Genomic DNA, 21,175 nt, shown 5'->3' with positions numbered 1-21,175 from the left:
GATAATGGAATGAAATTCTGAATTTGTCCTGAAGTCATCATTCCTTTGGGGAATTTACTCACTAAAATAGATGCTTGCTCCTCAGAACTGCAATACCTTAGTCTTTATTTCGTTAAGTAGAAGTAGACCTACAGACAGTGCAGGGATACTCAATCAATGAGGTGAGCAATTTCTTTCTGTAATATTTAAGAGAATGAGCTTTTGTATAGGACTTTGATATACCAAGATAAATGGAAGCTCTTTCAGACATCATGAAGAGAAGGTAAAGTACTGAATGAACTCATTAAAACTTGGCTAGTCTAAGGCAGGGTATGACGGACAAGCTCTGAACAGGTGCTGGAACAGAAATATGCAATGAAACTTAATTATATTTAACTGTTCCTTCAGGCTTCCAGCACCTTCACATTCAAATTCATTGGATTAGACTACACCCAGTGAGTGCAGTTTGTAATATTTACTTCCAAAGTTAGTGGATTAGACATAATTCTTTATAAGGTCTAAGGCATTTTCAGGCGGGGATAATCACTTTCTCTGGCACCAGACATTAAGCAATAATATAGTTTGTGAAAATTGTTGAGTGTGTATAGGAGTAATAGCACAGTTAGTATAGTGCCTTTCCTAAAACACAGGGTCAAATGTGAATCCAGAAGGTAGACTAGCTGTTATTTTTTGCTTTATGGCAATAGCAGTGCTTATGACTAATATGCTAATTTCAAAGATAGACAGTAATCTCTTGGACAGCAATTGAACTGAATTCTACAAATCACCAAGACATTTTTTGAAAAATTCTCAGTCATCTGAGTAAGATCTCAGAAGTTACCCCTCTATGTTCCAATTCAAGAAAGTACTAAATGGGTTAATATATTCAGATTTAAGACCTTTCCTGAATAGGGGTCCTAATAGGTTCCCATTCACATTTTTAGGAGAAAAACAACAACAAAAAGATCAGATTCCAAAAATCTCAATGTGGCATCTTGTAAGATGCTTGCTTAATAAATCAGCCTACTGTTCCAGGACAGAGTGAGCCAAAATAGTTTTGCAAGGGCAGTTTTGTCCACAACGTAGCTCTAAGGTTAGAATTCGGGTGGCATACTCTTTCAAAAATAGTTCACCCAGGTCTACTCAGTCATTTACTAAATTTTCTGAAATAATCTGAAAATTTATTAAAAAATCTGAATACTAAATCCTGAAATAATCAGAATTGGGACCTGTGTTTTGAAAAACTTCAATGGTACCTGCAGTTGTTTTTTCAGAGTTTCAGAAATTACATCCCTGCTGCCTCCATTCCCAGAGCAGATCACAAGAGCAGAAGAGAAGAGAACCCAATAGATGTTGTAAAATCCTCAAATAAATGTCAATATAAAGTCAAGAAGTGCAGGTTAACAACAGAGAAGAAATAACTTGGACAAGCAGTCTTAAAAATATGTCAATAAATGCATCAATTTAATCTGCCTTGGATCTGCAAAAGGCAAATTGCTGCAGCCCAGAAAACAAACAAACAAACAAACAAACAAAACAATAAAGCAATAATGGGAACAGAAATACAATTGTAGACAATGGAATGAAACTTGCTTTCTATTGCATGTGGTGAATTGTGTTATGAAGATATAAATAATGTCAGCTCTCACTCTTGGGAATATCACAAACATCAAAGAATGTGACATACTTAGAAATAAAATCTTACCATCAGCTTCTCAAAGCTACTAAACAGTTGTCCCAAATTGGGTAATCCTATAATTCTTGACATTGATATTAATATGAGGTATTTGTTTTTTCAACAATAGAGTTGAAATATCAAATATCATAATTTTCCACATTGTCTCCCCATTAGTTCTACCTTGCATCACAATGAGGGAAAAAAAAAAAGCTTGTAAAGAGAAAATGAACGTGCAAAGTTTTCAACGAAGATTATATTATTTACTAGTTACAGCAATGCAGCAAGCAGAAAACATTTTCAGTAAGGCAGTAAGAAAAATTTCAGCTGTGACTGTTCACGAATACAAAATTTTTTATGTTACACACTTGAAGATATGTTTACTCTTTCCAGAAGATTTTTACATTCCATCTGTTTTTAGGTGAAAATTAAAAATAACCTTTTTCAGTCCTCATATTAACTTCCTTAATTATGCGTCTCTTTTTCTTTCATTCTAACTTCCAATTTATGACTGTAAAGATTCAGCACTAAAAATACTTTAAATACAGTTCATAGAAAAGATTCAAAATAAAGATCTATTGTATTATATTATTTGGAGTTGTTACCTAGACTCCAATATTTTGCAAACTTATTGAAGAACTCACAAGATTTTTAATCACATCTGATTTACCTATTTACTAATGGATCTCACTAGCTACTGAATTGCACTTAAGCATGCGATTCCTCTCTCTGACTTCTCCAGATGTTCTGCTTGATTAAGAACTCCAAAACTTATCTTGTCTGTAGCATTGTTTCCATAGTGGCTAGGAAAACAACAAAATATAATTCCACGTCAATTTCATGTAAGCAGGAATTGAGACATAACATTTTCTAGGCAATGGTGGTGCTGATCCTTATGGGTAATACTTTCATCTCAGATACAGATTGAGATAATCCAGTTTGTTATCCATTTCTAAGTGTGTTGATCATAATGATTCAACTTAAGGAAAAACTGTTTTCTGGAATTTTACATTACTTTAAAACTAAGAATAATGTTTTGCTCGATCAAGGACTCTATCCTCCTGATCAAAATATTCTGTAAACTAAGTGTCAGTTAATATTATCTGCACAGAAAGATGATGATTTCAACAGAAAACCTATGGGAAATGGTATGTTTTCTTCCTAAACTGGTGGATTACTCTATAGAAATTAAATATATAAATACACACTGTAGTGATTAGAGAATTTTAATCTATGCAATGAGCAAACCATATCCTAATTAAACGCTCACCATTTCATTACGAAAAATGAAATACCTTAAGATACAATGATTTATCACATCAGCATAATCCCACACCTAATTTAGCCACTGATGCATGTCTAAAATCTGATTTCCCTGATGACATGGAAGAAATTGAAGCCACACTCTTCTGTATCCCTTGCACAGAAAACTTGCCTAAAAAGCTGTCTAACACAGCAAGAAAGAACAAAAGCAGTATCCCCTACTTGCCCACACAAGCTAAGAGGACAAACAAACGATTCACCTAGTGTATAACTGAAACACTGTGATGGTTCACTGCTCAGAACACTTCAAACGTCATGTTCTTCCATCTCTGTGCTTTTTCACAGCAATACCACCCTCTCCCCCTAACCCACCAAATAAAACCCACCTCCCATACCACCCATTTTATGGTCATACTGTATAATATCAATATATAAATAATAATCAATTCATTAAGGTAATGCTGACATCTTCCCTGACAGACCCCCACCCAGTTGCTCTCAATCCCCATCCTCAACAAAACAGGGACAAGAAAATCAGATGGAAAAGGCTGTGGGTTGAGATAAAGGCAGTGTGATTAAAAAAGCAAAAGACACTTGCAGAAACAAAGCAAAATGAGGAATTTATTCACTACTTCCCCTTGGCAGGCAGATGTCCAGCTACCTCCTGAGAAACAGGGCCTCAGTATGCTTAGCAATTACCTGAGAAGATACATGCCATAATCATCAGTTTCCCTCATCATACTCTTTTCCCTGAGCTTTTATTGCTGAGTATGATATCATACAGCATGGAATATACCTTTGGCCAGCTGGGGTCAGCTGTCCTGGCCGTGTCTGCTCCCAACTCTCTCATTCACTCCCAGCCTAATGGCATTTGGGAAGGGGGAAAATGGTCATTACTAGCCAAAACACTGGTGCATTATCAGTACTCTTCTGCAAATATAAGTAAAGCACAGCATAGGATTTGGAGAAATACCCACATACATGTATCTGAGGTCCCTTCTTGATCACCAGGTCTCATTGCACTCAGCAAAAAAATTAGACCAGGAAACCATTTAAGAGAGGAGCGTTTGGGCTGCAGAACCTTCATATCTTCCTTTGATTGCATGTGTCAAAACAACTTGAATTTTGTGAACTCATGTTCACAAAATGTGAAAGGGAGTGAAAAAAAAATATTTATTTGAAATTATTTTGGAAAGAGCAGAGGTTAGGCTTCTCATCATGGCAGTGCCAGAAGGTGGTTCTGGCTGACACCAGTCCTTCACAAATATTTGCTTTAACTCTGCTGAGAGTCAGCATTTCAAGTGACTCTTTGGGTGCTTAATATCAGTTGTCATTTTTTGTTTGTTTTCTTTATTTAAATTATAATCTATAAAATATTAATATTTTATGAGCCATTTTAAAATTACACAAGTGTCCGTGTAAGTTGGTATTTTATATGTATTTTGATTATCAATGAGTCTTTTAACCACTGAAAATAGCCAACTGACAATCACCCAAGTCAGCAAGTCCTTCTATGCACACCTTTTTGGTCAGAACAGGTACTTCAAAAATAAGTCAAATTAGAGAGGGAAAAATTCTGTATCCAACTGTATCAGACTTGGTTTATAAGAACTATTTCTATCTAGGTCACAAAATTTCTTTCCTGCATGTTCTTCTGTGGTCAAAGCTGCTCGGGAAAAAACATAATACAATATGGGAGCCTGAAGAAAACTATGGACAATGAATCTGAAAGTTTTCTTAATATTTGGGCTCACATTCACCCACAAGTGTGAAGGAGAAAGTTTTTTTTTTTTTTTCTGCAGACAACTCTGTCTTATGATTATAGTACAGACAGTCATTTGATTCAAATTTTGACTCAAAACTTTCTGCAAATAGCTCATGGATTTTCAGAACTTCGTGGTCATTCCTTCTATGTCACTATGAACAAAGAAACAATAAAAAATCATTAGAAATTGCATACATCCACATGTTAGAGGAAGGAAAAAAAATAATTTAAAATAAATGGGGAAAGAGCACACCTCCTCTTAAAAAAATCTTCCCCTGTTCCACAGCCTCCAAGACTAACCAGTCAAATTCTTGACCATCACTTTTCTTATATCTCAGATCACTGGCACAACAGACATAGATCTCAGTTCCCTGGTGATATTTTATTTAGGCAAAATATTTTATTTTAGATAAAACAGAGACCATAATCTCACAGTTTGGGAACATAAAATGAAAAGGCTGAACATGTGGACCTATGCTGATAACACTGATGTCTGCCCAAGCCTGCAGACAGCTTCCTGCTAAGGACAAAGAATAGCTGCAAAAATTAGCACTTAAGGCATCCAACTACACATCCACCAACAACAACAAAAAAAAAACTTGAAGAAGAACAGCTATCTGCCCTTGCTTGAGACAGTGGTCCATACAGCTGAGGAGCCCCACTTAGCACCCAGTACTGCAATCCATCCCTTGTGTGCAGAGATCCTATGGGCAGCGCAGCCTCTGGCAGAATTGCTGCTGACAAACGGAGAGAAAACAGTAACAGCAAACTGAGATACTGCAGTAGATAAAAACAACTCCTACATGTAGCATGAGTGAGAGAATTTTTTGAGACAGGCTTTGAAATTCTAAAAACAAATGAAATAAGCCCTAACTTAAATGTGCACAAGGTCTACACCAAAAAAACCTTATCCAAGAGAAATTTTTTTCTGAATCCCAAATCTTGTCCTCTGTTCTCCTCCCTGCCACTACCAGGACCTAATCCTAAATCATCTTTGCTTCTTTCTGAACTAAGAATTCAGTTAAATCCTCAGGAATGGTTATTCCTGCCTGAAGGAAAGGCACACAGAATGGAGCAGCATCTCCTCAGCCGTTAGCTTGTGGGCTGCAGCCTCTGTGCTCACCAGGCACATCAGGATATCCAAATTGATCTCTGTGACTGCAGGCAATAAAACACACACACACATACACACAGAAAGCCAGACTGAATAATGGTGTGGTAGTCTTTTGAAAACATCTCACAGATTAAGGCAAAGTTTCTTATCTCCATCAAAAGCATCATTTCATCCTTTGCAGTACTTTACAGTGTCTCTAATGTTGTCAGACTAAGAAGCAACAGCAAAAGCTTGCATCTCGGCCTTGAGCAGCAAGGAAGAAAGGAATCAGTAAATATTTTGGCAAGTGTTTTTAAGAATTATTGATTAAAAATTCAAACTTTAATACCATATTTCAACTCTGGCACCTGGTGTGGCATCATACAGAAGTATTCATATATTTAGAGCAAAGTACAGAAGTACCTACATAAACTAGGAAAAGGTACGGATTTCTTAAGGTAGAGGGAAGTCTGGCTTGTACAATACAGAAATAGGCTTATGTTAACAATCTAAAACACAATTTGCTTTTTTAACATCAACTTAAAGTAAATCCTTTTCTCTGCAGCTAAGATACTGAATGGGTCTGTCTGTAGGTCTGTAAGAGAAGTCAACATATTACCTCTCTCACATATGACCATACAGTAAGTGATCAAGCAAGAAACCTATACAAAAAGGATCTAGCAAAGTCTTTGCTAACACCACCAGCTGATAAGGTCTCCCTCATTCAGTAGGTCTAGCCAGAGCACTGCATACAGAGAACTTTTTTGTGTTTTACTTTTAAATATCACTGTGACAGGTACATTATAACACATAGAGAAAAATAAAACCTTGAGAAGCAATGGAGAAAAAACAACATTTCTTTGCCATGGACATTAAAAAATAATAATAATAATAATGTGTGTACAACTTCCCACGCAGGTTTTAAATACTAGGTCATGATTAATATCTTATTGTGCAGTGAGGACCACAGGGAATAAACACATTCCTCCTAGGAAAGGCAAAGTTGCAATTTTTTTCACTGTAAAGAATCTTCTCATGTCTCTTTAAGCAGGATTTGTGAAGTAAAATAAAAAAATACCCCCCATTGCGGGAGAGAAACAGAGAGAGTTGACTTACTGTAAAAGGCTCATTTAATGGCTTTTGCATTGTAAAGAAGATGGCAATTCCCAGGGAGAAGGAGCAGCCTTTGGCTTGTCAGCCTTAATGAAGTGCACTCAGTACATGGCTTCAATGAAGATAGATGTCAATAATAAGGAAGGTAAAACTGATGAGTTTGGGAGCTATTTGCATAAACTGGTACTTACGCTGCTGAAATGCTCACATTACAAATACTGAAACCACACAGATTTCACTCTAACAGATTTACTGCATTAAGGGAGTGCTATTTATCTACATAAATAAAATTTTCTGTGCTGGGTACTAAATGGTGCTTCAGGGATTTCCCAATTTATCAACTCTCCTGCTTGTAACAACATAAACAGAAACTTTATGGATGCAGCAGTATTTATCACTAGCTTGTATATTTGTTATTTTTATCTTGCTTGTTCTAGATAGAAAAGAACTAGACATATATTACTTTGGATGATAAACCACATTGAAAAGAAAATGTCAAGTTAAATTATAGGGGTTTTCTTTTGTTGTTGTTGGGTTTTGTTTGGTTGGTTGTTTTTGTATGTTTGTTTGTTTTCTTAACTCTCAAAAGCATGATATTGCTATCTCTTACTGCATGGCAAGAGTACTAATCTGAATCCTCTTTTCTGCCCATGCATCCTCTGCAAGGGTTCATCTGCAGCATCTTTTAGCTACTCTGCCTGGGTGCTCACAGTGACATCCTCTGGTGCAGAGTGGTTTTGCTACAAGAATCACAGAAATATCAGGCGTCATGATTGATTTGGGCTTTGAAAGCCATTTCATTTACTTCTATATTATCTAATGAAGCACAGTACTTAATACTGCTTAACTTTATCATGCTAGCGTTCCCGTGGGGAAATGACTTTAAGTGATTGGATGACTGAAGTCAGTGCATCTTGCAAGACTCAACCTTGAAGAATAGATTAAGTTCTCGGTTGGAAGGATTCCATTCACTTCTATATGGTTTGTCCCTCTATATGCCAACAGAGCACAGTGCAGTATTTATTACTATCTGCAGCTTCAACATCTGTTTCTTTTTTTTTTTTTCCCCCTCCTCTCCGCCTTCCCCAACAGGCCTGCAGCTGAGGAAGAAAATGAAATACAAGATGAGACCTTATTTTCCAGTCTTTTGTCACTTTCTGCCATCATGACAAATCCCAGTAATCTGAAGGGTGGAAATTGCCTTTATCAGGACTCGGAGTGTTTAGGCTTCATGGAACCAAGAAGATGAACTTCAATGGACATACCTAAATCTTTCTGGATTGCCCTAATTGTTGATCCTCCTGGAAAAAGCACAGTTTAACAACTTGAGTGTAGCTCAAATGCAGTGGAGCCATTTCACACACCGAGCACAACACCTGCACAAATTTCACCAAAACACCGGAAGAAGTATGGGAGCTCTGTATATAGCAAATTAATTTATGTCTAGCTTGAGGTTCTGGCAATGCTCAAAGCTCTCCAGTCTGAGGGAATGAAATCCTAGATGACCGGACTTAGGGGGAACTAGGAATTACATATTCTATCTCTAGATTGAATAGAAGTCAACCAACTCAACAGGTAAGATAAAGACCACTTTTAGATTGTAGTATTTGTAGTTAACTTAACAATTATGTTTCCTAATAATATTTTTTTTCCATTAGTGAACTCTAAGTAATATTTCTAAGTCCCCCAACACCTCATTTAAGGATTGCAGTACCACATATAACAAAATCTTCTAAATTATCATACATTCTTAACTAAATACATTAAAAAATAATAATAAAGGGGCTTCTTTGGAGTTGGAGTTCAAAAGATTGTTCTTCCTATTTACCTCTCATTGTTAGCATTTTTTGAATTATCAGCAATTATGTTAACATTGTCAAACAACTCCTAACAGCTCCTGAACTCTAGAATCCATTTCAGTTTTCCTAATCTAAATGGTCATAAAAATTTTAAACCAGCTTTGAATAACAAGACATTTTTAATGAGTCTGCTTCAAAACCCCAGGCCCGTCACAAAATTGCCAGAATAACTCTAGCTGACTGCTCTGTAAAGTCAGTGTGTTACTGTTACAGAGAGCTTCCTTTTCCTTTACTTCATGTTAGGGACCATTAGCAAACCTGTCAGATGAATTCCAATTCTGTAATCTCTGGATCTGGTGACAGCTTGCAAAGTAAAAAGAGCAGAGCCTTGCTCTTCAGACAATAGATCTTATCTTCTTTTGGGTGTTTCTCTTCTTTTGAGTGTTTTTTTTTTTTTTATTATTATTTTTTAAAAAAAAGAAAGAAAAAACACCTTTTTGTACAAGCAAATTTGATAAGGAAGAAACAATTAATGGGTATGAAAAATGGTTTTTAAGTTCAATTAGTGCTTTCATGTTCACATACTTCCAAATAAACAAAAAAATACTTTTTTTTTAAATCCCTTCCAACTGAAAAACATCTCAAACATGAGCAAATACAGAAATCGTAAGAGCTGCAACTAAAACAAGCCATCTTACTGAAATAAAAATTATTGTGTAAGTAGGGTTAACTCTTAAACCAAGAGAAAGTTTTTATTAGTTTCATCTCATGCTATCCCTGAAATGCAAGATTACTCATGATTATTTAGCTAAATATTATAACAATTTTATTTTCACCTTTTTGTTTTTTGTTTTGGTTTTCCCTATTTAAAATAAAAAACAATAATGCTTATACAGTGTAAAACATTTAAAATTACCTGACGTTCTACTGGACTTGTTAGCTTTGCTCCTTGAATATTTGTGCCCTTTAGTTTACAAAGCTGCTGTTTATGTCTTTTACAACAACACAAAATATGACAGCAAACAGCATTTTAATGCATGAAAGACCCAGTTCCCTGGTGCAGCTTAATGACTACTCCAGCATGATTGTGCAGCTGCAGTTCCCCAAAGGGTGCAGAAAAGCAGCCTCACTTCCAACACCAAGGAAAAATCATAGTGCGTGTAAAGCTCTTGCACGGCTTTCCCCTCAAGCCCCAAGCTAAATGCAGTGAAGTAGTGAAGCTGGGACAAAGGTAAGGGACCAACAAAAGTTACGTATGGAAATAAGGGAGCCATAAATACCCTCCTCCCCCGCACCCCCCCCCCTCACACACACACACTATACAGCACATTTACCCATTTAGCAATCATTAATTTAGTATGCATCCTAGTATTTTTAGAACCTGTTACAAGGCTTTTTTTTTCTTTTTTGTTTTCTTTTCAGAGAAATTGCCAAGAACTGAAACAAACCTCTGCCTCTGCTCATCTCATTCCCACCCCCAGCCATGATGTTATTCCTTTCCCCATGTCATTCTTCCCTCTCTTTTTTAAATGTTTACTTTACTGTAATGCCCTTACAATTTACATATTATATTCAGGGAATATATCATATGCATGTATTTGTAATCTCACTTAAAAAGGAATTATGTAATAATTCTTCTGTTCTGCTAAAAATTCATGTGGAATTTTGCATCCCGGAGAGTTCTTTTGTTCTGCCTTTGCTGTCATACATTCCCACTGAATTAGAGGTACACACATGCACACACACACACACACACAAAGGATATTTCAGGTTTTCCTGCATTTAGCATCTCTGCAGATCGATTAATGTTTCAAAAAGCCTCTTGGAAAACCAGCAGTTTTAACGCTGGGTTTTGTAATTCCACAAGTCTGTAACATATTGCCATCTACTGGACAAAGGGAGAAAACACCGATTTTTCTGAGCTGAACATTAGCGTTGGTAAGAGAAATCCCTCTCCTTCAAACATTTATACATAACTAATTTTATACGTGTTCAGAGCTGCTGTATAATACAGTTTAATATATTACCTGTGCAAGATCCAAGGGATAAGCAATAACAGTCCAGTTCTTCATAACTGTGAAAGGCAATATTCCAAACAACACATAGAAGGTTTGGACTTAGAATCATAGAATCATAGAATATCCTGAGTTGGAAGGGACCCTTAAGGATCATCAAGTCCAACTCTTGACACCGCACAGGTCTACCCAAAAGTTCAGACCATGTGCCTAAGTTCACAGTCCAATCTCTTCTTAAATTCAGACAGGCTCGGTGCAGTGACCACTTCCCTGGGGAGCCTGTTCCAGTGTGCAACCACCCTCTCTGTGAAGAACCCCCTCCTGACTTAAATGCTTCCTTAGCAGAAAGAACAAGTTATATATTGTTTATGCCCTACATTTATGTCTATTGAGTGCTGGAAGAATACGCTGAAGATGGCATGACCCCGTGTCACAGATCTAAAATATTCAGCAATAATTCCTACTTTACAATATAAAACCCCAAAACAGATGACTTCAGCTCTCAGAAAGTGATCTGTGCTCTACCAAACTTCTCATTAAAATCTGCTCTAGCTGATACCTGCCCCTTCCTCCCCATGGAAGCACAAGTGATCAAATACCATTTTGCCGGTGCAGGGCCATCTGGTGGAAGCCCAGATCGAAATCTGGGCATGGGGAGGTCTCACATCAGTAAAGTGCCATGGTGCCTGACTGCCTTGACAGGATACAAATATGTTAAGGATAGAGTTTCATTTACATAGTTAAATATGCAGATTAACTTGTAGCAGGTATTTTTGAGAATGGCTATGCTCTTAAGTAGCATTTAAAAAAATAAAAATCTATTCCTTAAGTTTTTCTCGGGGACACAAAGGTGATTACTTCTGCAGGGTCAAAAGTTTATGCTACATTTCTTCCAGTTTCCATCTTGAAAGTTAGTTTATTTGACTTACACATCCAGTGATTTCAAGAGGCCTGTTCTGATTTACAAGGATTGTAAAATGTCATACAAACTAATAATATATTGAAATATTAACTGACTGCTACAAAAAAAAAAAATCAATGATAAGAGACAAAGATAAAGGAACAGAAAGAGCAAATGGAGATGAAACAACAGAGTCACCGTCTGGATCTGGAGGATGATGGATAGGCTAAGAGCTAAATAAAAATAAGTTTTTAAAATAAGAAAATTCTAAAATATATTGAAAATGAAATAAAAAGAACTGGCATACAGTTATATTATCCAAGCCTACAAAAGCATACAGCAGGGGAACAAATTGCATTGCTTAATACTTAATTCACTTGAACCTTCCTTTCCTCAGTACAGGCCAGCTTCTGATCTGACTGACATCCTTGATGGAGATGTTAGCAGGTCTAAGACATTTCTCACTCCCAGTTTGTTGCCTGCCAGTGGAGAAGACAGCAGGGGAGGCATGGTTTCCTTCCTCTGTGTGGAAAGGAAGGAGCAGGGAAAGGTCACTTTCTTCTGCTTATAAAATCAGCAAACAGCTGAGGCAGGGATGTACATGGGGTTTTCTGAAGGACACTTCCTCAGATGAACAGTCTGGGATGCAGGTTGACTCCAACACAATCCATCTGCTTTTTCTCAACTCTGTCTGAAGCACCTTTTTGTGCTTCAGGGCAAGTCAGATTTCTAAAACCACATTTCAGTTGTTTGCATTTCAGGAAAGAAAAGAAAAATCACACAGATTCTGACAGGCAAGTCCGTATATAAAAAGTCTAATATTAAAAACCAATGTCCATTTTTGACTAGATATATACACACATATATAATACAAATATAACTGTTTCACTATGCCAGGATGCCTTGGGAAGACTCGTGGAACAGGAAACATGCTTTCCCGCTCTGGAGAACTTGCTGAGGTCACAAAAACATCCTGTGCTCCGGGCTGGAGCAAACCCAAGATGTCTGACTTCTTTTAATGAGATAAAGTATTTCTGAAATTCACTGGGGACGTTCTCTTTCTGAAACAGTGCACAGAACTGACAAACCAACCTCTCCCACCTCTTAAGTCTGCAGTCTGCCCAACAGCAGACCTCCCTGTCTGTCTGTCTCTCTCTCTCTCAGGAAAGCTCTCCCCATGAAAGTTTTACTGCAACTAATATAGTCCCACAGGAAGCTTTATTCCATTAAAAAAAGTATATATATATCTCTTGTCAGGTGGGAATAAAGTAATAGGCTGTGAGGCTAAAGATAGTGTTGCATTCTTAGTTCTGCCACTCTGCTCAAACTGTGACCTCCCATTAAGTCATTTAAATGAGATATCTCAAAAGTACATGAATAATTTAGGAGGCTAATCCTCTTCAAGCTTTTTTTTTTTTTTTTTTTTCAATTAAATACATTTAAAATCATGTTCCCTTTCTAATATTGCTTGTTTTCCCCTATGCCCTGCCCAGAAGTGAATCTTTGCATGTACTTTGAAGAGAGTTATGAGTATGACAAATAATGCTCAAGATGTACTATCAAAAGCTGGTAACCTCCCCAAACTCTTTCAGCCTTCTCAGAGTCTGCCAAAACTACTCCTAATATATGCACACTCTGAGTGCGTTGAGGAGGAAGCACGTAACTCACTCAAGCCTTTTCTTCTTAAGGGCAATGGTTCCCCTTAATCCATCACTGTAGCCCAAGGAGGCTAATGCAGTATTCTGCTGCTAACCATTATGAACATACCTTTCATTTTTATAATGCTTTTCATCCAAGAGAGATGGACCCCAAGGTGCTTTAGAGATTGTGTTGCATGGTGTGATAATAACAGTATATGGATCACTGCACTCATGCTGAAATATAGACCCCTCTGGGTTGGAAAGCAGCACACATCTAGCACTGCAAGGAACACTGCAATATATTAAGATAGAAACAAAGGCTACTTCATCCCCTTGTAAGCATGGGTAGGCCAAGCTGTATTTTCTTGTGCTATAACTTAGCCAGAAAACTAGAACCAACAGTGTCAGAAATATAACCTGAATTTTAATCACTTCCAAGAATACATCATTTCCTTATATTAGTGCTAGAAGGAAGTTAAAATGGTACAAACCCAAGGCTGGCTCTGCAGTAAACCTCACCTAGCAGAGTTCAGGACAACCTGAGGCTCTTTTAAAGCCTGACAGTTCAGCTTCCTACTCCTGGAAGCATCAACATGTTCCTGCCATGACCATGGCAGCAGCTGCTGCAAGGCAGAGCATCACAACACAGCAGTCAGCTTCTCTCTGAAGACAGGCAGACAATTTCCAGTCCCCTTGCAGTGCTGGAGATGAATGTGGTCCCATTATTTCATGTACTTTCTTGCACTCTACATTACTAATCTATTACTATAAAATATAGGATGCATAAACCCTGGGTAGGTGCAGTGAGTGCACAATAGCACTGATCTGACTGGAGTTCTTACATCCTGTACAGCATGCAAAGTATATAAACCAAAAGCAGGAGAAAAGTAGAGGAAAAGAAAGATCCAATATATGTATTTTCTTAATTTTTAATTTGTATTGACCTTTAAAATAAACACTGCAAGTTAACACTACAAAAAATTAAAAAAAAAAAAAATCATACTACTGTCACATGATACTTTAATGCAGGAAATAGGGCTCTACTGTGTTATAGAATTTAGCATTAATTTGCAGGTGAAGAGAAAATTGTTGCTGAGCAAAGATGTGAGCTCAGTCATCAGCTTGGCAAGCATGCATGTTCAAAACGCCCCTGTGCGCTTCCTAAAGAGCTCATCTTTGCTTCATCAAACATGCAGAAAACTCAGACAAGATTCCACTCACTGCATTTCTGACCCATTAGGGAACCAGTAACTTCTGTAAGCCTCAGAATAACAGAAAACTCTGCTTTGATTTAATGAAGAAGCCAGACTGTTACTAACACTGGCCAGCTCCAGACTTTGGTAAAAATTATGAGAGGACTCTGCAGTGGGCAGTGAGAGGCTAATTCTGGTCTACGGGTTTTGAAAGGAAAGACTTGGTATATGTCACTATAAAAACTGTTCTGACATGTAGTACAGAGTTCCTGTTGTACCTGAGCCGCCACTGCCCAGGGCTGATGGAGTTCAGCAGCCCCAGTGCAGATACCCCAGGAATATCCTTAAACCAGAATAACTGTGGGAGGAATCTGCACCTACAAGTCTTTAAATTTCTGAAATTCAACAAACTAAAAAAAAAAAAAAAAAAAAAAAAAAAAAAAAAAAAAAAAAAAAAAAGAGGAGTCTTAGTTGCTCTAAGCAGCTACTAAATATTTCCATAGCTGTAGTGATTTTTTTCCCCTCAGAATTCTTTGTATGTTTCTTTACTACTGACTCTTGTCTTTGTGACACTAACTGTAAAGATCTTAACATCTTTCTGAATTACTTTTTAATCTCTGCAAATTTTGCTATAACTCTCACATTTTTTGTCATCTCAGGACACAAAGTATTGAATTCTACTTTGCTATTAACCTTCTTCTAACTGAATACAGCATTAATACATTATCCTGAAGTATATCGTGAAGAGATTACAGAAGTCAAACTTCATAAGCATATAAATACCTTTATATTAACAGATCTCTTTAGATATTTTCTAGCATCCCAATTAAGTTTAAGAATGAGGAAGGTTGATACACAAAGCACAGAATGAATTTATTAGTATCTAGTTAAAAAATCTGTAAGAAAAATATTCAACACAAATGAATTCATCTGTGTAATTTGAAATAAAATAGTTTGAGATCAACAGTAAACAGTACAAATAAGTTGCTTCATCACAAAAGAAAACAGAATGAGTCAGGCATGGATGTAAAAATAAAAAAATCACACCTCATCTTTGCAAGATGCAAAACACTGGCAAGTGGCTGAAGATCAGCAATTCACCACTCCAGAGTCTGCTGCTGCCATGAATCTGTTTACTGACCTTTGAGAGAGAACAAACCTGTTAGAGTGAGTCCAGAGGAGAGCCTTGAGGATGATCAAAAGGCTGGAGCACCTCTCCTACAAAGATGGGCTGAGGGAGCCTGGAGAAGAGAAGGCTTTGGGGAGACCTTTAGTGTCCTTCCAGTACCTAAAAAGGGCCTACAAGAAAGCTGGGGAGGGACTCCTTGTCAGGGGGTGTAGTGATGGGACAAAGGGGAATGGTTTTAAACTAAAAGAGGGTAGATTTAGATTAGATGTTAGGAGGAAATTCTTCTTGATGAAGGTGGCAAGGCACTGAAACAGGTTGCCCAGAGAAGCTGTGGATACCCCATCCCTGGAAGTGTTTAGGAACAGGTTGGATGGAGCTTTGGGGCAACATGATCTGTTGGAAGGTGTCCCTGCCCATGCTGGGGCGGGGGGAACTAGGTGATTTTTCAGGTCCCTTCCAACCCAAACCATTCTGAGATTCTATTAACTTGATACAGCACTAAATTACAAACTAAAGGATAAAGCATGGGTCTTTGGGTCTTTCAGGCTGTAGTTCCCTTGAACTAACAGACCCTGCTGATTATTATTATTACTGGTTATGCTATTATACAAAAAACACTTATTACTCCTGTTGAGTAATAAGTGCCCCAAATTACTCTGTCCTGGCAGAAGCAAGTAACTCCAGCCTATGCTCTTAAAAGCCTCTTGGGCCTTAACCTTGCAAACACTTGCATTTCTGTTTAACTTTAAGCACCCCACTAATCCTGCTGAGCTCAATGACTAAACAAATGAGGATGACAGACAGCTGGAGGCTACTGCAGTGCTCAGAGGCAGCATGGCTCTGCACTTGTTCCCCTTTGTGAAGTGAGACATCCTCCTCACCCAATGAGTTTTTAATCAGGACTGCCACTTTAATGAGAAAGGATCTCTGCACTGGGGAATTGAAGCAGGCAGGGAGGAAAGGAAGCAAAGAATGACACATTTAGAAAAAATCATACTAGGGGAACACTGAATAATTCATGAACTTTATTTTACAGTCCCCCCTCTTGTTTTCTCTAATTTATTATAAGGTCATAAAATTCAGCTTGCACTGTGGGCGCTCATATACCTGTGGTGATGAGGACAGTGCAATAAACATGTTTACAGTGTGATATCTGAAAGAAGTCTTGGATTTTTCTGTTCCTTTATATTCTCTTTGATTTCTATCCCCATTCGTTTTGTACCTCAGTTCTTAGATCATAGAATCACAGAATCATAGAATATCCTGAGTTGGAAGGGACCCATAAGGATCATCAAGTCCAACTCCTGGCACTGCACAGGTCTACCCAAATGTTTAGATCATGTGACTAAGTGCACAGTCCAATCACTTCTTAAATTCAGACAGGCTTGGTGCAGTGACTACTTCACTGGGGAGCCTGTTCCAGTGTGCAACTACCCTCTCGGTGAAGAACCTCTTCCTGATGTCCAGCCTAGACTTCCCCTGACTCAGCTTAACACCATTCCCGTGGGTCCTATCACTAGTGTTTACAGAGAATAGGTCACCTGTCTCTCCACTCCCCCTTGCGAGGAAGTTGTAGACTGCGATGAGGTCTCCCCTCAGCCTCCTCTTCTCCAGGCTGAACAGGCCCAGTGACCTCAGCCGCTCCTCATATGTCTTCTCCTCTAGGCCCTTCACCATCTTCGTCGCCGGCCTCTGGACACTCTCCAACAGTTTAATGTCCTTCTTGTACTGTGGTGCCCAGAACTGCACACAGTACTCAAGGTGAGGCTGCACCAGCACAGAGTAGAGCAGGACAATCACCTCCCTCAGCCGACTACCTATGCTGTGCTCGATGCACCCCAGGATACGGTTGGCCCTCCTGGCTGCCTGGGGCAGCTTGCTGGCTTGTATTCAACTTGCTGTCAACCACAGTCCCCAGATCCCTCTCTGTGGGGCTGCTCTCCAGCATCTCATCGCCCAGTCTGTACGTATTGCCAGGGTTGCCCTGTCCCACGTGCAGGACCCGGCACTTGCTCTTGTTAAACTTCATGTGGTTGGTGATCGCTCAGTTCTCCAGTCTATCCAGGTCTCTCTGCAAGGCCCTTCCACCCTCATCCAAGTCTGCAGCTCCTCCAAGTCTGGTATCATCAGCAAATTTGCTCAGAACACCTTCTAGTCCTACATCCAAATCATTTATAAAAACATTGAAGAGGACTGGCCCTAAAATGGAGCCCTGAGGGACCCCACTAGTGACCATCTGCCAGCCAGATGTGGCCCCATTTACCAGAACCCTTTGAGCCCTGGCTGTGATCCAATTGCTCACCCATCGTATGATATTTTTGTTAAGTTGTGTGCTGGACATTTTGTCCAGTAGGATCCTATGGGAAACTGTGTCAAAAGCCTTGCTGAAGTCCAAAAAGATCACATCAGCTGGTTTCCCTTGATCGACTAGACAGGTGATTGCAAGATATTGCCATAAAAATTCAGAAACAATGAACAAAATAAAACATTTTTCCAAGTCTGAACTTATATTTTCTTACTAACTTGCAAATTACATCAAACCAATTAGACAGGTGATGGGAAACCTTGTACAAATGTATTTTAGTGTGCAAATCTCCTCCCAAAAGGCATCACCACCTGTATCAGGATGTAGCAGACATGACAGTGGCGGGGCGCACAGAATTTCCACTGCTGAATTTTGTGCCTGGGAGCTGGAAGGGCCTCACTGACTCTTCCAGACTTGGCTGCACCTATGAGCTACAGCTGCAGACAGCCCCAGGAGACTGTTCCAGGAGTGACCAGCATACTGTTCCTACGCAGAAGTATCTGTAACACCCTGGCCCCCACCAGCAACCAGACAACCCTGCTTTACACAGGGCTGGGCCAGTTACAGAATCACAGAATGGCTGAGGCTGGATGGGACCTCTGGAGGTCATCTAATCCTGCCAAGCAGGGTCACCTAGAGCACATTGCGCAGGATGGCATCCAGGCAGGTTTTAAGTATCTCCAGAGAAAGAGACTCTACAACCTCCCTGGGCAGCCTTTGTCAGTGCTCTGTCAAAGTGCCCTCTCATATTCAGCCAGAGTTTCCTGTGCTTCAGTTTGTGCCTGTTGCCTCTCATCTTGTTGCTGAGCACCACTGAAAATAGTCTGGTTCCATCCTCTTGATACCTTGATATCTTCCCTTCAGGTATTTATATACATTGATGATATCTCCTCTCAGTCTCCTATTTTCCAAGCTAAACCGGCCCATCTCTCTCAGCCTCTCCTCTTATGATGGGTGCTCCAGTCCTCTAATTATCTTAGTAGCTCTCTGCTGGACTCACTCCAGTAGTTCCATGCCCCTCTTGTACTGGGGAGCCCAGAGCTGCACACAATACTCCAGGTGTGGCCTCACCAGGGCTGAATAGAGGGGCAGGATCACCTCCCTTGACCTGCTGGCAATGCTCTTCCTAATGCCACCCCCAGGACACCTTTGGCCTTCTTGGCCACCAGGCCACAATGCTGACTCATGGTCAGCCTGCTGTCCACCAAGACACCCAGGTCCTCCTTCACAGAGCTGCTTTCCAGCAGGTCAGCCCCCAGCCTGTTCTAGTGCTTGGGTTTATTCCTCCTTAGGTGCAGGACCCTGCACTTACCTTTGTTGAACTTCATGAGGTTCCTCTTGGCCCAACCCTCCAGCCTGTCCAGGTCCCTCTGAATAGCAGCACAGCCCTCTGGGGTATCAGCCACTCCTACCAGCTTTGTGTTGTCAGCAAACTTGCTGAGGTCACACTCTGTTCCATTGTCTAGGTCTCAAGACTGGACCCAGTACACGCCCACGTGGGACACTGCTACCTACGGGCCTCCAACTAGACTCTGCACCACTGAGCACAACCCTCTGAGCTCTGCCATCCAGCCAGTTATCAATCCACCTCACCATCTACTCATCTAGCCTGCACTTCCTGAGTGATAGTGGATCACTACTTGACCAGCTACAACTCTCTTCTCTGAAAGGTGGCATCTCCAAACTACAACCAAGGTGCTGCAGGAACCATTAATTCTATGCTTTTCTTTACTAACTCCACTGGCACATCACCCTTGAAGGGTACCAAACCTGCCATAGAATGTAGAACATATACCTTGAAATATTGCACTGCACGTAAGTTCATTTTAATAAATACATTCATGTCTAACATTTGGCACAAGTAGCGTCAGAGTGCAGGTACCTCACAAAGTATACATCAAGGAGCACAAGGAGCTACTTTATGCAAGAGCTGAAAGCATACAGAGAGAGTACAATGTAAAATACAAATTCTGTAAAAAAAAAAAAAAAAAAAAAATAGTAGTAGTATAGTAGTAAAGTGACTACTACTGTGTGGAGAAATAGCTTTCCACTCTGGGAAGATATAGCAGTGCTGCACAGAAAGAAGCAGGGTCTTCCAGAGAAACAGCTCTTAAAATTCTGTGTAGGCCAACTTGTGCTGTTCAGACCACAAAACACCAAACACCATAACCAGCAGTACTGGTCTGTGGCCATTCAGATACTGGTAAGTGTCAAAGGCATAAGTGGAACAAGGCTGACATTCAAAAGAAGTTGTTGTGTCTTTTCTCAGAAAGTACATACTGGGAATAGAGGGGGTGGAGAGGAAAGGGGAAGCAAGTTATTTTAGCCATCCTTGGTACAGTAAACCTTGGGACCTGAATAACAAACAACCAGTATCCTTCTTCAGTATGGGACACAGCTAACTTTGGAACTGTGTAATTTATCTGCCCTATATGGAGATGAATCATTCTCAGGAAGTGCCTCTGAAGGCAATGCAGCCCAGCTAGCTCCAGATAACTAACTCATATGTGCCTACACTGAGACAGAAGAATGTCCTACCCTTTATCTCTGTTGCCTCCTGTAGTTACTTTACATGGAGCATCACCTCTCAGAGTTGATAAAAATTCCTGCATTAGCCAGGCATTCTGGAAGCCACTGTGCTATACACATATAAAAAATGCAGAAGGCAGGAGAGTCTCAAATCCATCAGAGAACTCACTGCTCAGATAAAGTATTTGCTTGTTTGTGGTGAAAGAATCCCATTTTCCTTGGCTGGATGATTTCCACCCTTTTTTGATATCTCTTCATTTAGAGGTATATTCAACACACACATGTATAACAATTAAGGACTGCTAGCAAAAAAAAAAATAAAAAACTTTGTGCTGCACTCTACCTCTGAAATGTCAGTAGAATAAGCCAAGTTAATGCATACCTTCCATAAATTATTGTATTACCAACTTTCAAGTCTCTCACAGAATTCTAATGTTTATTGAGAACCAATGTCAGCAGCATTAGACAGAACCTGATGATACAGAGTTGGAAGGTGGAGGCCGAGGTCCTCCAAAGCAGAGTATATGAAATTACAGTGTCCCTTATGTTTATAGCTCTGTCCAGAGGTTAATCTAAAATTCAGTGATAAAGCACTCATGCACAAATACATTCAGCTAATCCACTGCACTGCTGTTTGATTAATTTAAATAGTAATTAAAAATTATATCCAATGGAAAGATATTTACTAAATAGATTCATAAATGGATAATGGATAATTAATCATTTAATTAATCATTAAAAATCCTATATCAAAAGAATCCACATAAAAGTGGATG

General features: G+C 39.2%; 1 long non-coding RNA gene across 1 annotated transcript; it reads right to left on the bottom strand.

Annotated features, from left to right (window-relative positions):
- Positions 1–1,422: 1,422 nt before the first annotated feature.
- LOC311435225 lies at positions 1,423–19,262 on the bottom strand. Its single transcript, XR_014692003.1, has 3 exons — positions 19,183–19,262; positions 15,484–15,577; positions 1,423–2,457 (listed from the first exon to the last, which is right to left on the bottom strand). It is a non-coding gene; the product is annotated as an uncharacterized lncRNA (long non-coding RNA).
- Positions 19,263–21,175: the final 1,913 nt, after the last annotated feature.

The sequence above is a fragment of the Aythya ferina genome, assembly GCF_964211825.1.
Source record: "Aythya ferina genome assembly, chromosome: 3".
Taxonomy (NCBI): Eukaryota; Metazoa; Chordata; class Aves; order Anseriformes; family Anatidae; genus Aythya; species Aythya ferina.
This window is presented reverse-complemented; position numbering and strand designations above follow the sequence as displayed.